At 42.8% G+C, this 16,837-nt stretch overlaps 1 protein-coding gene across 4 annotated transcripts in view; it reads right to left on the reverse strand.

Moving 5' to 3' along the window:
• Positions 1–16,837, reverse strand: part of EXTL3 (exostosin like glycosyltransferase 3) — a 90,761-nt gene that overhangs the window by 43,062 nt on the left and 30,862 nt on the right. The gene's annotated exons all lie outside the window — the stretch shown is intronic.

Here is a 16,837-nt window from a genome sequence, read left to right on the forward strand (position 1 = left end):
TCCAGCAAGCTCCCCTGCTTCACTTCCTCGGGAGACACATGAGAATAGCAAGCCTAGCCCTTTCTACTTTTCCAAAGCCTATTTCCCTTTAGGGCCATTTTTAAACCTTCCCTCTTTCCTGAGATTTTCTCCAACAGTAATGACTTCTCAGCTCTCTAAACTCCCGCTGTACTCAATATCAGAAGATTCAGAACTTAATTGTTCATTAATTTCATTGAAGCAATTTATTGTTCTCTAGGTGAATTAAAAACCCCTTATGGGGGGAAAGAAACTACTTTTCTCATCCCTTCTTAAATTCTTCTACAGTATCACATAGTGCTCAAGAAATGATGCTAACTGCAAGTCATTACATTTTTAAGCCCAATCAAGCTTGAAATTTGTAACCTTCATGATACTGATCCAAAGCAAATAATACATGACAAAACAGAGTATTTCAAAGCTAACAGGTGTCTGGAAAGCCATCAAGACTTCTGGCAAAACTGTCAGGCTCAGGACCCAGCTCAATGTTTGAGAATCAGGAGACATCACATCTTTCTCTACCACCTATTTTATCCATTGTCAAGTGGCATTTAAAAACCCTCACTGAGGGATGGGCATTGTGGTTGCAGCACACTAAGCTGCAGTTTGGCATACTGCATACTATCTTGGAGTGCCCAGGATTGAGTCTGGCCTCAAATTCGTGCTTAGCTTTTCACAAACACACCTCTGAACACTGGAGACGCACATGGGGCTCCCAGCTCCTGCCTTGAGCCTGGCCAGATCCCGGCCAATGCAAACACGTGGACAGTAAGCCAGCAGATGGGCAGTATCTCTCCCCCTCCCTGCCTTTCAAATAAAAATTAGTGAATAATATCACTGCATACCTCCAAGGGTTACTATGGAGACTAAGCAAGATACCACAGATGACAAACATATGTACAACTCAAAGCAATAAAACAGAAAAAGAGGAAAATGTTGCATGAAATCCTACATTGTACAAAGTTTCAGACCAATAAACAACCTAAGCTCCTTGGTCTCTTCAACAATGCTGTTGACATAATTGGGTATCTGCTTGCAGAGGCAAAAACAAAATAAACAAACAAAAAACCCTCACCTTTCACCTTCTACAAAAATCAGCTCAAAGTGGATCAAGGACCTAAACCTGCACACATAAACCACCAAATAAAGCTCTACAAGATAGGGCTCTGCATGGTAGCCTAGTGGCTAAAGTTCTCATTTCGCACATGCCCGGATCTCACATGGGCACCAGTGTGTGTCCCAGCTGCTCCACTTCCCTCCCAAATCCCTGTTTGTGGCCTGGGAAAGCAGTCAAGGATGGCCCAAAGTGTTGGGACCCTTCACCAATGTGGGAGACCTGGAAGAAGTTTCTAGGCTCCTGGTTTCAAACAACCTCAGCTCCAGTTGTTGAGGCAGCTTGGCGAGCAAACCAGCAAATAGAAGATCTTTGTCTCTCCTTCTCTCTATATATATATCTGCCTTTCCAATAAAAACAAATAAATCTGGGCCCGGGGCCTGGCGCAGTGGCACAAGTGGTTAAGGTCCTTGCCTTGAACGCGCCTGGATCCCATATGGGTGCCGGTTCTAATCCCAGCAGCCCCGCTTCCCTTCCAGCTCCCTGCCTGTGGCCCGGGAAAGCAGTCGAGGACAGCCCAAGGCTTTGGGACACTGCACCTGTATGGGAGACCCAGAAGAGGCTCCTGGCTTCGGATCGGCATAGCATCGACCGTTGCGCCCACTTGGGGAGTGAATCATCGGATGGAAGATCTTCCTCTCTGTCTCTCCTCTCTGTATATCCGCCTTTCCAATAAAAAAAATAATAATAAAAGTAAATCTTTAAAAAATAATAATAAATAAAAAAAAATAAATCTGGGCCCGGCTTAGAAGCCTAGTAAGCTAAAGTCATTGCCTTACACGGTCCAGCATCCCATACGGGTACCAGTTCAAATCCAGGCAGCCCCGCTTCCCATCCAGCTCCCTGCTTGTGGCCCGGGGAACCTTCAAGGACAGCCCAAAGCCTTGGGACCCTGCACCCACGTGGCAGATGCGGAAGAGGCTCCTGGCTTCAGATCTGCTCAGCTCCAGCTGTTGTGGTGCTCGGGGAGTGAATCTTCCTCTCTGTCTCCCTTCCTCTCTGTATATCTGCCTTTCCAATAAAAATAATAAATATTGAAAAAAAAGACACCAAAACACACACAGTTAAAGCCAAATGCAACAAAATGGAGCTACATCAAACTAAGAAGCTTCTGTACAGCAAAGGAAATGATCAGCAAAGTGAAGCAGCAATCAACAGAATAGGAGAAAATGCCTGCACATTCCACGACAGGGAGGTGATGCCTAGGTCCTACAAAGAGCTTCAGGAGCTCAACAAAAGCAAAACAACATTGATAAGAAATGGGTGGACAGGAGCAGACATTTTTCAAAAGAACCAATTCAGATAGCTAATAGACATAGGACAAAAGGCTGAGACTCCTTAGCTATTATGGAAACTCAAATAAAAATCATATTGACGTTTCATCTAGCTCCAGAGATTGGTCTACATACAGAAATCAGCTAACAACCACCACTGGCAAGAATGTGGAGGAAAAGGTACTGTAATTCACTGACAGGAGTGTGGACTAGTGTCCCCACTATGAAAGTCAGCATGGACAGTGGTCAGACAAGTAAAAACTGCTCTACCATACAGCCCAACTATTCCATTCCTGGTTATATATCCAAATCAAATGAAATCTGCAAACAAAAAAATGACCCTATAGGTATAGCAGCACAATTCATAACAATGAAGACATGGAAGCGACCCAGGTGCTCATCAACGAATGAATGAAGAAATTTTGATACATCTACTCTATGGAACACTACTCAGCTATAAAAGGAATGAAATCCTACCATCTCCAACAAAATGATCCCAACTGCAGACCGTTATGCTTAGTGAAATAAGCTAGTCGCAAAGGGACAAATATTTTACGTTCTCTCTGATAAAGGGCAACCTCCAGGCAAAGTATAAAATAAAGGTAATCAAGGACATGCATATATTCTCATAGATGAACTACAACTCACCCGACACAAACCAGTCGCATTAGTTTTAAACCTATTAAATAAAATTTCATAACTTACAATCTTACAACAAAGATTGTTATTCCCAATTGTTATGCTAAATATTTAAGGAAAAATGAACACCTATGATGCACAATCTTTTTTGAGGAGAGAACATACCTGGCTTCAGCCTGGCCCAGCCCCAGTCACTGTGGCCCATTGAATCAGCAGATGAACAGTTTCTCTCACTCTCTTTTTCATCAAATATATAAAAATAATTTTTTAAAAAACCTGATACTGAAACTGCCTATCAGGTTTTTAGGATACTTCTCTAGGTATTTGCTGCTGTCTTTCATAAAATTGAACAATTCTCTGCATAGAAAAAAATCATGCTAAAGCCCCAACAGAAAAGACAGTAAAAGCAGAGAGGAGGGTAGAAAGGCAGTAGTTTCTACATCTAAGCTGATATAACTTCCTGTCTCTCATATTCATATCAAGTATAAAGGAAAATAGTACACGAAACAGATGCTCCTCCAATGAAATTTTCAGCAGACTTTAATACTTCCAATGATTACAAAAGCTAACATTTATTGCCTATTTAGATTGGGCCAAGTTAAATCTACTATAATCATCAACATACTTTTTTGTTTTGAAAAATGACACTGACACACACACACACACACACACACACACACACACACACACACACACACACACAGAGTTTCCATCCACTGGTTCACCTCTCAAGTGCCTGCAACAGCCAAGCCTGGTCCAGACCAAATCCAGTAGCCTGTCACTCCTTCTATGCCTCCTGTGTGGGTAGCAGGAACCCAACTGCCTGAGTCATCACCTGGTACCTCTCAGGGTACACGTGAGCAGAAAGCGACCAGAAGCAGAGCTGGGATTTAAACTGCAGCATTCTGCTATGGGATGCAAGCATGCTAAGCACTGTCCTAATCACTGTGCCCATTGTTCATTCTATGACCTTTTGGTACATCTGTGCATGTAGTGCTCACCTGGCTTTTCCATGTAAGTCAAAGTTGACCCATCCTGCCTCTCTACCTTTCAAAATTTTTAAAATAACAACAATAACAACAAAAATTAGGGATAGACATGTATTTGGCCTAACAGATAAGATATATGAATCGATATTTCCGGATGGAGGATGGACTCCCAGTGAAACTATGGATATGTCTTGACAATGGGATGCTGGACTCTCTGCCATTGTCCCTACCCACAATGATGAACTTATGACTATTTATGAGGAACTATGCTGTTGTAATGATATGAGAGAACTCAATGTGTGTGAGGGGGGAGGGGACGGGGTGGATTTGCGGAGGGGGTAAGGAAAATCTTGGGGCCTATGGAAATGCATCATAAAGTAATAATAATAAAGAAAGATGTCTGAGTTGAGTCCTGGCTCCACTCTGACTCCAGCTTATTAATGTGCACCCTGGGAGACAGCAGGCAATGGCTCCAGCCATTGAGTCCCTGCCACTTGTAAGACATAGTTCCTCACTGACAGTTTGGCCTGGCTCACCCCTGGCTCTTGTGGGCATTTTGGAAGTGAAACAGCAGATGGAAGAACTCTGCTTGCGTGCCTGTGTCTCTTCCTCCCTGTTTTCCTATCTCTCAAAAATAAATTATCCAAAACAACACTTCAAAATATTTTTTTAAAGAACTCTTGTTAACTGGTCCTTTGAGCATCCAGAATTGGTTCACAACCCAGGTGTAGGTTCTACAGACTGTTTGCACACTATTGTTGCTGCCATTGCAATAAGCCCCTCAAATAAGACAGCTAGTTCTGTACAGAAAATTCTTTCAGTAAGGTTGAAAGTGGTTTCAGATGTTGTGTTTTTATATACAAACCCAAAAGAATATTATTTCCTGATTTCCTACTAAGCACAGGCTAGGACAAACACCATGTCAACAGCAACACAGTACCAAGCTCGTGAGATTAGGAAATACACTTAGCAAGCACTAAAACTCCCCTCTACTATCACTGTCCTTAATCCAACTTAATTTCCAGAGGAAGGGTGCAGAGTTGTGGCATACTGAATTAAGCCATCAGCTATGATGCCATTATCCTAAATGGGCACCAACTGAAGTCCCAGATACTGCACTTCTAATTCAGTTCCCTGCTGATGTGCCTGGGAAAGCAGATGGCCCAAGTGCCCAGACCTGTGCATCCATGTGGGAACCCCGATGAAGCTGCTGTCTACTGACTTCAGCTTGGCCCGGTCCTGGTTACTGTGTCTATCTGGGGAATGAACCAGCAGATATAAGCTCACTTGCTCTCTCATTTTCATTCTCTCTCTCTCTGCCTTTTAAAAACATAAAATAAAATTTTTTCAAAAAATAACTTTTCTCACCTGGTAAGGGAGCTGTGGGGACTCTCCTGCTGGGCCACTGCTCAGGCTGGTAAGTGTGAGAGCTCAGACTGGGGACAGATAAGACTTGGCAAGGCTACAACACCTGTGGGCCTACATGTGAATTTGGTCAGGAGGAGAGCTAGGCTGGGCTAACCAACTGCACCCACTGGTATAAGCATGAGCCAGAATAAGGGCAGGCAGGTTCGGCTTTGTCTCAGCATCAGCCGCAAGTGCTGGATATGCAGGCAAGCCCTGTCAAGCTAGACTGCAGAATTACCTGAGAGTACAAGATCCAGGCTGGGGAGTGGATCCATTATGGAAACTGGGCACCTCTATGATGGGTTTCAACTCCCACTGGTGAGCATGAGAACCAGGACTGGGGGTGGGCCTGGCTAGACAGGCAGTGGCACCCACCTGGCAAGAGTGTGGGTTGGAGGGTGGAATCAGTGGGGATGAGTTAGGATTCAACACCCAATTATGCGTACGAGAACTAAATGGGATGTGGGACAGACCAGACCAATCCACTGTACATGCTGGCAGACACAGAAACCAGGGCTAGAGGCCAGCCCAGGGGGGATTATCAGGGGTCGCTTTGACTGGGCTGCAATTCCTGAAGGTGTATGTGGGGCCAAGTGTATGGAGAGCAGGGTTGGGCTGGACCACAGCACCCATTGGTTTGAGTAAGAAATGGGACAGGAAATAGATCTGACCCAGCAATTGCAACTACCAGTGTGGACATAGGCTAATGTGGGTGACAGAATGAGCCAGACCCCATACAGGCAGGCACACACACAAGAGACAGGTCTGAGATTACCTAAGATGCTATTTCTCCAGAGATCCCCTCAACTGAACTGCTGGACTCATAACTCCAACCATGGGGAGAATAGCAGTGGCCTTGACAAAGCAATGGTGGTATACCCAAAAGCACAAGGAGGATATGTCAGACCATTAGAGCCTGCAGAGGACATCTGGTACCTTAGCCGAGAAGGAGGACAGAACAAATTGGTCAACTACCCCAGGGAAACATGACAGCAAATTTATGGGCCAACAGAGACTAAAAGGTGGAAAATGTCAGCCAATGGGCTTTGAAAGGATATCCTCATCCTTGCATCTGTGAGATCAAAAGCATTTCAGAACTACTGAATCCACTTGAGCAGAACCCTCAGAGCATGCCCCACATCAGGAACCTTGGGATGACACTGGGTGGCCATTTCCCAGTCCCGGTGCTGAGGCGGTTGGCAGGCTGGGTGTGGCTTCTCTCCATATTTCTCCCTTCACCCAGACACAGGAAGAACAAACAGAATATGGAAACAATGGTCTCACCCACTTTCCCCTAATACTTGACCTTTCCCACCTTAGTCAACTATATAAACATCATCAAAAATAAGTTTTTAAAAATAGATTACTTCTCTACTATTAAAAAAAAAAACATGGGGAGGGAAGATGGCCGACGTAGGAGAAAGGCTATGAGGGAGAGTTCAGTGAGAGAAGGTTAGAGTGCTGCAGAGGCAGCGAAGAGGAGCGGCAGGAAACCGTAGGGAGAGGTCCGTGAAACTCCCTGGGACAGTGTGGAGCCAAAAAGTTCCACACAACTCGGAAGAACAACGAGAACGGAGCAGGGCAAAGGTAGATAAGCCGACATCCCACTCCAGACCTGCTGAGTCACCTTTGAGAGCGGCCTGACGGGAGACGCGGCCAGCTTGGAGACAGGGAAATCGGAGGGATCGTCGCCGGCGGAATTCTTCAACAACAGCAGAAGCAGACTGCAGCAGCCGGACTTTGGTGAGCTGGGGATTAACGTGGCAGCCTCCGCATTCCCCACCCCCTGCTGAGGCTCCAGCCTCTGAGAACACAAGGGGCGCAACCTGAAACCGTCAGGTCTGTGCCTTGGGAACAGCGGTGCGTGTTGGTGGCTGAAAAGGTCCCGGGAAAGCGCCTCAGATCTTCCTGCGCTAAGTGGGCCAGTGCATCTCAGCGCGCGGAGGCTGCTGGTGGGAGTCTGGAATCCCCGACACCCTGAAACCCTGTGGGTGGGCGACAGCACCAGGAGGACTCTGAGCGCCGCGCCGGGCTGGGCTAGGCGGTCCCGCCTGCAGCAGCCGCCTCCGTAGCACAGGAGTCAGGAGGGTGCTGAACTGGGAAGTGTAGCGCTGTGTGTCCCTGACACGCAGATGCCACTCCCATAGTGTGAACTGTCCATTCCTCGCCTCCCACCCCGCAGTCCTGAGTGTAGGCGACACACCGGGAGAGCTCTGAAATCTCCTGTGCCACACTGGCACTGTGCGATCCCACTGAGAAGTTATTTTAACAGGGCGCCTGGGTCACACCTCCTCTACGGTCCTGTGAGGAGGAGCCACACACACACCACGAGTGGTGGAATCACTGCACAAGAGCCACGCCCAGAAAGTGCCTCAACCACAGTCTTGTGTGTGGGAGACACACCAGGCGGGCTCTGAAAAACCCTGCAGTCCCTGACAAGGAGAACGCAGGGAGAAAGCACATAAAACCTTCTACGTCCTGTGGATTCCCGTGCAGGGGGCGCGCCCAGAGAGCGCCTCCATCCCTCCACGCCCTGCGGTGGCACACCTGTAGAAGAGGTGCCCAGAGTGTGCCTGGAATCCACTGGGCCCCCAAGGTGGTGCTCTACAGCCCCGGGCCCTGAGAACGCACCAACGGTGCCTTGAAAATTACCACGCCCGGCAACACCACGCTTGCAGGCTCCAATCTCTACAGGAAAGCACCTGACAGCCCCTCAACACACGGGTCCATTTGCCTTACCAGAATACACCAACGCAATGGGAAAAACCACTAGAAAGAGCTGTGCTCCAGATGAAAGAGCCAGCACCCCACCAAACATGGGCCAAAAGCCATTATCAATATCGGCGATGCGAGATGAAGACATGGACGTGTTACCAGCAAAGGAATTGATGAAAATAATGCTAAAATTTCTCAGAGACGTGGACACAAAGCTGGAAGACTACCAGAACCGCATAATCACCGAAATACAACAAATCAAAACCAAACTGGATGCCCAAGAGAATAAAATTGAAAGCCTCATCAACAGAATAAATGCGGCAGAGGAAAGGATCTCTGAAACAGAAGACACACAAAATGAAAGTGCCCAGCGAATTAAACAGCTAGAGACAAACCTCAGCAAAACTAATAAAATGATGCAAGAGATGAAGGATTACCTTAGAAAATTGAATATTCGGATCATCGGCCTCCCCGAGGGAGTAGAAAGAGAATCTGGGATGCAAGCAGTGCTTGATGAAATTATACAGGAAAACTTCCAAAACACTTGGAACACGAATCCACCCCGCATACAGGATGGACAGAGAACTCCCAACAGACATGATCCAAAGAGATCTTCACCCAGACACACGGTGCTCAAGTTCTACTCCAATGAAGACAAAGAAGGAATCCTGAGACAAGTACGAAGTAGAGAAAAGATCACATACAGGGGAAAACCCATCAGAATTACTGCTGACTTCTCCGAAGAGACCCTACAAGCAAGGAGAGAATGGACAAAGATCTTCCAAGTCCTGAAACAAAACAACTGTCAACCAAAAATAATCTACCCAGCAAAGATCTCATTTGTATTTGAGAACGAAATCAGATACTTCAATAGCAAAGAAAAACTAGAAGAATATGTCTACACAAAACCAGCCCTGCAAAGTCTCCTTAGAAATGCGCTAGTCCCGGACAAAAAGGAGGCAAATCACAAACAAAGTTGGCAAATAAGAAGGTCTCCAAACTAAAGGCCGCACAAACAAGACAACTACATAGGCAACAACACATACACAACACAAACACATGGCAGGGCAAAATTGCAACCTCTCAATTTTAACTCTCAACACAAATGGTCTAAATTCACCAATCAAAAGACAGAGATTAATAGAATGGATCATCAAACAAGACCCAACCATCTGTTGCCTACAAGAAACGCATCTAACCAGAAAGGATGCAAAGAAACTGAAAGTGAAGGGATGGAAAAAGATATTTCACGCTAATGGACGAGAAAAAAAAGCTGGGGTAGCTATCCTAATTTCAGACGAGATAGATTTCATTCTAACTAACATCAAAAGAGACAGGGAAGGCCATTTTATACTGGTGAAAGGAATGATCCATCAAGAAGCAATCACCATCATTAATGTTTATGCACCGAATCTTAATGCACCTAGTTACGTAAAGCAATTACTTACAGACTTAAGGGAAGACATAGACACCCGCACAATTCTTGTAGGCGATCTCAACACACCTCTAACAACAATGGACCGGTCTACGAAACAAAAACTCAACAAAGAAACAACAGAGCTCACACAAACAATAGAACAACTGGACTTAGTAGACATATATAGAACTTTTTATCCTAAGGCCACAGACTATACATTCTTCTCAGCGGTGCATGGCACCTTCTCCAGAATCGACCACATGATAGGACATAAAGCGAATCTAAACAACTTCCAAAACATTAGTATCATACCATGTACCCTCTCAGACCACCATGGGATGAAACTGGAAATCAACAACTCAAAACTCCCCAAGAAGTATACGCACTCTTGGAAATTGAACAATATGCTATTAAACGAACATTGGGTCAGAGAAGAAATCAAAGATGAGATCAAAAAATTTATGGAAACCAATGAAAACTCTGATACAACATTCCAAAACTTGTGGGACACCGCCAAAGCAGTGCTACGAGGTAGATTCATCGCAATCGGAGCGCATGTCAAGGCCCAAGAAAGACGCCAAATACAGGAACTAACCTCACACCTCCAGGATCTGGAAAAACAGCAGCAGAAGAGTCCCACGCACAATAGGAAACAAGAAATCATCAAAACAAGGGAGGAGATAAACCAAATAGAAATCAAAAAAACTATACATAAAATCAACAAATCAAAAAGTTGGTTTTTTGAGAAAATAAACAAAATAGACACTCCACTGGCCCGATTGACCAAAAAAAAACAAGAGAAAGTGAGAATTAATAGCATTAAAGATGAAAAAGGCAACATAACAACAGACACTGCAATCATTAAGAAAATAATTAGAAATTACTACAAAGAACTGTACTCCCACAAATTTGAGGACCACCAAGAAATAGAAAAGTTCTTGGACTCCCACCACTTACCAAAACTCAGTCCGGAGGCAACTGCAGAATTAAATAAACCCATAACCGAGGTAGAGATTGAAACAGTCATCAAGGATCTCCCAACGAAAAAAAGCCCAGGCCCAGACGGCTTCACTACAGAATTCTACAAAACATTCCGAACAGAACTAACCCCAATCCTCTACAAGCTCTTCAAAACAATAGAGGAGGAAGCAACCCTCCCAAACTCATTCTATGAAGCCAACATCACCTTAATCCCAAAACCGGACAGAGAACCATCAGAGAAGGAAAACTACAGACCTATTTCTCTGATGAACATTGATGCTAAAATTCTCAACAAAATCCTAGCCAATAGAATTCAAAAAATCATCAGACAGATCATTCATCCGGATCAAGTAGGATTCATCCCTGGGATGCAGGGATGGTTCAACATTCGGAAATCCATAAATGTTATAAACCATATCCAAAAACAGCAAAACAAGAACCACATAATAGTTTCAATAGATGCAGAAAAAGCTTTCGACAAAATCCAACACCTCTTCATGCTAAAAACTCTAGCCAAAGTAGGCATAGATGGGAAAATCCACAACATAATCAAAGCAATTTATGAAAAACCCAACGCCAGTATCATACTGAATGGAGAAAAGCTAGAACCCTTCCCACTGAGATCTGGAACAAGACAAGGGTGCCCGCTATCACCACTGCTATTCAACATAGTCCTAGAGGTACTTGCAGAGGCCATAAGACAAGAAAAAGAAATCAAAGGCATACGTATAGGAAACGAAGAAGTCAAGCTTTCACTATATGCAGATGACATAATCCTATACATAGAAAAACCAGGAGACTCAATACAGAAACTGCTAGAACTTATACGAGAGTTTGGCAGAGTGGCGGGGTACAAAATTAACGAACGAAAATCAACAGCCATAGTGTACGCAAATAACACCAAGATGGAAGAAGATCTAACCAACAGGATACCATTCAAAATAGCAGAGAGAAGTATGAAGTATTTGGGAATAAATCTAACCAAAAGCGTAGGAGACCTATTCGAAGAAAACTACAAACTATTTAAAAAGGAAATTGAACAAAACCTCAAAAGATGGAATAACATCCCGTGCTCCTGGATAGGCAAAATCAATATCATTAAAATGTCTATACTACCACAAGCAATATACATTTTCAATGCAATTCCAATCAAATTGCCCAAAACATTCTTCACGGAACTGGATACAATGATTCAAAAGTTCATCTGGAAGCACAAAAAACCACGAATAGCTAGAACCATCCTGAAAAATAAGAAGTCAGCAGGGGGAATCACAATCCCGGACCTCTGGACATACTATAGAGCAGTGGTTATCAAAACAGCCTGGTACTGGCACAAAGACAGAAAGGAAGATCAATGGAATAGAATAGAAGCACCAAAAGGGAACCCACACAAATACAGCCAATTAATCTTTGACAAAAAGACCAATGACAGCTCAAGCAAGTGGGAAGGCCTCTTTGGTAAATGTTGTTGGGACAACTGGCTGATAGCCTGTAGAAACAAAAAAATAGACCCACATCTATCACCATACACTAAGATCCAATCTACATGGATAAAAGACCTAAACCTACATCCAGAAACCTTCAAACTCTTGCAAGAAAATGTAGGAAATACCCTGCAAGACCTAGGAGTAGGTCCCGACTTTCTAAGAAGGACACCAAAAGCAATAGCAGTTGAGAACAGAATAAACAAATGGGACCTCATCAAACTAAGAAGCTTCTGTACAGCAAGGGAAACAATCAACAAAGTAAAAAAGCAACCCACAGAGTGGGAGAAGATCTTTGCACACGATATAGGCGATAGGGGGCTAATTTCCAGGATATATAAAGAACTTCAAAACAACCAAAAAACCAAAACAAACAAGCCACTCAAGAAATGGGCACGGGAAATGGGCAAACATTTCACAAAGGAACAAGTCCAAATGGCAAACAAACATATGAAAAAATGTTCCAGCTCCCTAGCAATAAGGGAAATCCAAATTAAAACATCGATGAGGTACCACCTAACACCAGTAAGATTGGCCCACATAAACAAGAACACCAACGACGCTTGCTGGCGAGGATGCGGGGAAAAGGGAACCCTACTCCACTGCTGGTGGAGCTGCAAATTGGTACAGCCTTTATGGAAATCAGTCTGGAGAACACTCAAACAACTCAAAATCTGCATACCATATGACCCAGCAATAGCACTCCTAGGAATATATCCAAAACACCTGTTTTACGACAAACCAACATGCATCCCTATGTTCATTGCAGCACAATCAGTAATTGCAAAAACATGGAAGCAACCGAAATGCCCATCAGCAGAAGATTGGATAAGAAAGCTTTGGTTCATCTACTCCATGGAATACTACTCAGCTATTAAAAAAAACAAAATGCAGTTCTTTGTGGCTAAATGGGTACAACTGGAAACTATAATGCTAAGGGAAATGAGCGAATCCCAAAAGATTAGATACCACATGTTTGCCTTGATTTAACCTGTAATTTTTTGTTTGGTTGTTTGTTATTTTTTTTTTTTTTTGAACCTGTCATTGATACTGTCTCAACCCAGATGTTTCGAAGAAGGGAACTTGCATTATTTTTAACATATTGTTTACCCAATACTATGTCAATTAATTCCATAATGTTGTATATTGATACTGTGGCCTCGTTGGGGCTTTTAACTGACTGGATCTTTACTCTGTTAGACCTATTTTCAGACCATAGAAGGTCTCCCCAAGAGGCCACTGAACTTATCTGGACAATAAGACGCTGAACTTTATGCTAGGCATGTGTCTGCAAGCAATGAATCTCAACCGAACTTGAACTATGGTTATGCAACAAGGTGGAGGAATCCACCATGGGGGGAGGGGTATGGGAGGGGTGGGGGGAATCCCCAGCGCCTATGAAACTGTACTACACAATACAATGTAAGCAACAATAATAAAAAAAAAAAAAAAAAAAAAAAAAAGAAAACCTAAAAAAAAAATAAAAAAATAAAAAAAAAAAAAAAAAAAAAAAAAAAAAAAAAAAAAAAAAAACACTATCCATGAAAGTAATAAGTAAAAACTGTCTTATAAGAAATTAATGTACACATATACACACACAAACTCGTGGACACCGAAGGGGAAAAAATAACCACATACAGGCAATTCACAAGCTTCAGGAGATCAAAGCCAGGTTTTTCCCATGATACAACCACCACAGTTATTAACTTTAGAAACTTAACAGAATAAAATAAGGGAAACAGAAGATTGTTACAACTAAAAGCCAAAGTATATAACACCGGTTATGCTTTGACACATGGAGCAGAAAGCTGAGATTGGACTGCAGAACTAAGCCATTCTTAATTCATGATTTTATAAAGGAAGAAAACGAGTGTTCTTTGGGCTCAAGAGATTTCTAAATCTAGAGATATTCTACAAAGGCCACCAGCAGACAAGTCACACACATAAAAAAGGAACAGATGAACAAGTAGTAAGCAATCCTTCCACTGCTCAATTACATATACAATCATATATATATACAATTATATATATACTAACAAGTTGAGACAGCAGATTGACCTAAGTCACCCTTTTAGTTGCAATAAACAAAAACCTAGTAGTCTCAACTCCCAGAGTTAAATCCATAATTTGGAAAATCATGCCATTACCTCTATCTGTTTTCCTTCCTACTAGTTTGATAATGTTCTACAAATCAAAAGTATAATATCTTACCAGTTAGTTTTTAACCAGGAGCCCAAAGAGTCACAACTCACTTAGGAAATAATAAACCCAGATACAACCTACACTGACTCAAAACTCCCCAGTGGGGGCCCAGGTTCCTGTGGCTTGTAAAGGGCCCAGGAGTGCAAAGCATACAACTCCCGAAAAGAGTGCCACTGGTTGGTTCATGGTAATTCTTATTCAGATAGATGGTATCTGAATCAACATAATTGTATATAACTAAGGAAAACACACAGCAATATACTTTAATTAAAGTAGAAGGACCACAGCTACATCAAACAATGGGAAGAAGGAGAGGGAGAGCTTTTTCTAACTACCATTAATTTACATATTATCTCATTTTATCAACCAAGTGGGTAAGGGTTGTTATTTCCACTTAACAGGTAAAGTGGCAAATTACTGAGGCTAGGCGGCCTGTTCAAAACAAAACAGCAAGCATGCTGGAGCCCAGATACAAATGTAGGTGTGCACAACCTAGGGCCCCATACAGGGTCTAACACTTGTCTGTTTGCTTAAGATGCATTTTGTCTTCAACCATTTTACAAAACTACCTGCTACTTTTGTATTATAAATAGTATTGCCTTGTTGCAGTCACTTGAAAGTACCCTAAGCAAGATTTTTCAATAAATAATGTTACAGCTATTTGGGGAGAAAGACAAGTCATATTCCTGCAAGACACATCAAATCCAAACTCAGTCCCAAAGGGATTCAGGAGTTAACTCCAACAAATGACGGAGGGGAAAAAAACAGAAACCTAAACATAATTTTGTCTCTAGCTAAGCACAGCCACTCTGTTAGGAATCTAAGCGAAAGTGAAATCAATTTAAAAAAAAGCACAATGGATTTGTCTACAAAGGATTCCATATTTCTAAGAAAACAACTTGGATTTGATTCAGAGAAGCATTTCCAATAAGCAAGGTTAAAAGAATTAAAGGAACCGCAACAGTGGCCCAGGGTTACAAACGAAGTTACACAAAAAGTAGAAGTTCAAATGAAAAAACATGCTGACATGTTTAACTTCCCGGTAAACAAAGAAATACACTCTTTCAACAGGATATGGTAACATTTTCCACCTATAAACCAGAAAGAGCTGCAAACTGCAGGAACTGGTGCTGGCTGAGATCCCAGCAAACACCTTCACCCTCCTCATGGGGTGGGAAACTGACACACCCTGACCCTGCAGCTCCACCTCCAAAAGCTATTCTTAAGACAGAATCATGAATTAGAAAAAACATTCAACCTCAGGGCTGTTCAGGCTAAACGCTCAAATTCACACAATAGACTCTGTCTCTGAATTCTGCTGCCAGCTATAGTGTGCCAAGCGTCCTTGTATTAACAGAAAGATTAAAGTGTCAATTAATTGGCCATTTGTAACAAAATCTAAAGTGTTCATAAGTTTGAGTCAATGATTACACTTTTTAGCAATACACTATAGGTGAACAAACATTTGTGCATAAAGATGCATTTCCTTCAACCTGCTCTAACAATGTTCACATGTTAACAATGTCCAAGATTAGGAACAGGGTTAAATACACAGTGCAATAACTGTCACTAATATGACTATTATACTACCAGTACGCTTTTAAACCATTTAAGAAAACATGAAAGGTTCACAATATAATGTTAAGTAGAATTACAGATTCAAAACCATATATACAGCAGGATATCAAATGTTTAAACTGCATATGTACTTATTTCTGAATAGTAAAATAAATAGAAGCAGAAATAGCAACAGGGGCCTTTCCAGAAGATAGCAGTTTCTGCATTCTTCTATTTTTCTCTCGTTCCCTCCTAAAAAGCAAAGCTCATTATTTTTATAAGGGAAGAGAGGAATAAATACAAGTTTTGCTTTTTAATAAGGCCTTCGCATGGATTTGGCTAGCATATTTTCCCTGAACAGTCAATTAGATGTGCAACCAAGCACCTGTGCTATGATGTGATCGAAGATTACTGTTTCTCAAGAAAACATGACTTCTATTTTATACTACGGAAGCATACAACTGGTACCCTGGGCCTCCCTACATGAGACAGGGAAACCGAAGCCAAAGCTTGCTAAGCTAAGCATAAACCAGCTGACTCAACCTTCAGGGGGGAACTCAACCACAGACTCCAGTTTTGCAGTCCCTTTATCATGCCTATCTTTCTGATCCATCTGAGCCTCTACCTTCACAATTCCTTGTTCGTCTTGACTCAACTCTTTCTCCTCTCCTAAGCCATTACATTAAAGGATGAAAGTAGAGAACCTCAAAGATCTCCTTTAAATTCTAGAACCTTGCACTCAGAAAGGTAAAGGTGGGGGAGGTGGGGAAAGATGAGGGCAGAGGACAAAGCATCAACCCAAGGCAGCACAGTGACTCTCCAGACTCAGGGTTTTCTTTTTTTTTTTTAAAGATTTATTTTTATTATTTTTTTCATTGGAAAGGCGGATATACAGAGAGGAGAGACAGAGAGGAAGATCTTCCATCCGATGATTCACTCCCTAAGTGAGCACAACGGCCAATGCTATGCCAAACCGAAGCCAGGAGCCTCTTCCGGGTCTCCCACGCGGGTGCAGGCTCCCAAAGCTTTGGGTCATCCTC

The sequence above is a fragment of the Ochotona curzoniae genome, unplaced genomic scaffold (assembly GCF_017591425.1).
Source record: "Ochotona curzoniae isolate NIBS_2020 unplaced genomic scaffold, NIBS_Ocur_1.0 scaffold_4505, whole genome shotgun sequence".
Taxonomy (NCBI): Eukaryota; Metazoa; Chordata; class Mammalia; order Lagomorpha; family Ochotonidae; genus Ochotona; species Ochotona curzoniae.